The following is a 1,306-nucleotide window of genomic DNA, read 5'->3' on the forward strand; positions in this document are numbered from 1 at the left end:
GCCCACCGCCGAAAATGTGGTGCACCTACCCTGTTTCAGTTGTTTTTACCAATGCGGGGGATGCAGTGGCCCCTTGAGCGAAATTCTGCTCTTCGGCTTTTTTTTCCCCAGCGAATGAAGTTTCATCGCAATTAATACTGGTTAAAAACATAACACACAATTCTGCGTAGCTAGTGATTGCACAGAAAATGCTGATACATTCAAACACTAGAGCACATAATTAACATGTTCAAATCTATGTAAACAGCAAAAAAATTCGATATTTTCTGGAAGTCGGTCATAATGGGGGCTGAAGTGCGGTGGTGAGCGGAAGTTCGCAGACTAGAAGGGCGGAAGTTGGGGGCGGGTGGAGTGTCTGCCACTGTCACTCATCAGCGTAGTGCTGATGACATCATCACGCTGGCGCCTCACCATGTCTCTCCCCTTCACTTAAAGGGGAGAGCCGCTGCGAGCTCTGCAATTCAGGGAGGTGGGTGGGGTGGCTTGACCCATCCACCTCCACCTCCACGGAGGTGTGTGGGGGACCTGACCCATCCACCTCCATGGCACGAACCTGGTATTGCAGTACTTCCAGGAACGGTGCAGTGGCTCTAGGCCTTTTGGCTAAGAGCATTGGCGCAGAGTGATCCTTGAATGGGCCCAAGGTGACCTCTGGCGTTTGTGATTTGACAAAGAATTGGAACGATTGGCTACGAATTAAAAAAAAAAAAATTCTTTAAGTTCATCGCTTCTCGGCCTTTTGGCTAAGATCATGCGTAACTGACCTGACAGGGGAGTAACCATGACCCCAAAGTGGTTCTCCCTGGATCAGGAAGGTGGTTCTCCTATGCTTTTTGGAAATAGGAGGTGGGTGGGGTGGATTGACCCATCCACCTCCACGGAGGTGTGTGGGGGGCCTGACCCATCCACCTCCATGGCACGAACCTGGTATTGCAGTACTTCCAGGAACGGTGCAGTGGCTCTAGGCCTTTTGGCTAAGAGCATTGGCGCAGAGTGATCCTTGATGTGTGCAAGGTGACCTCTGGCGTTTGTGATTTGACAAAGAATTGGAAAGATTGGCAACGAATTAAAAAATAAATAAAAAAATTCTTTAAGTTCAGTCCACCAGGGAGGGTTTCAGCCAGGCCAGTGGCCCAGCATCCAAGGGGGGGGTACCAGGTGGCCCAGCTGAACCTGCAGCCATAATTGTTGGCCCCCCCATGGCAGTTGGCCGACAAAAAAAATTAAGATAGCGGCCACGGCAGTAGGCCCTCCCCTTTAACTGTGGCCGCACCGCCATTTTAGAAGCCCTCCAAACACACTGCAC

The 1,306-nt window shown here is 50.8% G+C and overlaps 1 pseudogene; it reads left to right on the forward strand.

The window, feature by feature from the left end:
• Window positions 1-723: 723 nt before the first annotated feature.
• On the forward strand, window positions 724-961 carry LOC139228344 (U2 spliceosomal RNA; annotated as a pseudogene).
• The last annotated feature ends 345 nt before the right edge of the window (window positions 962-1,306 follow it).

Source organism: Pristiophorus japonicus, chromosome 17, assembly GCF_044704955.1.
Source record: "Pristiophorus japonicus isolate sPriJap1 chromosome 17, sPriJap1.hap1, whole genome shotgun sequence".
NCBI classification, from domain to species: Eukaryota; Metazoa; Chordata; class Chondrichthyes; family Pristiophoridae; genus Pristiophorus; species Pristiophorus japonicus.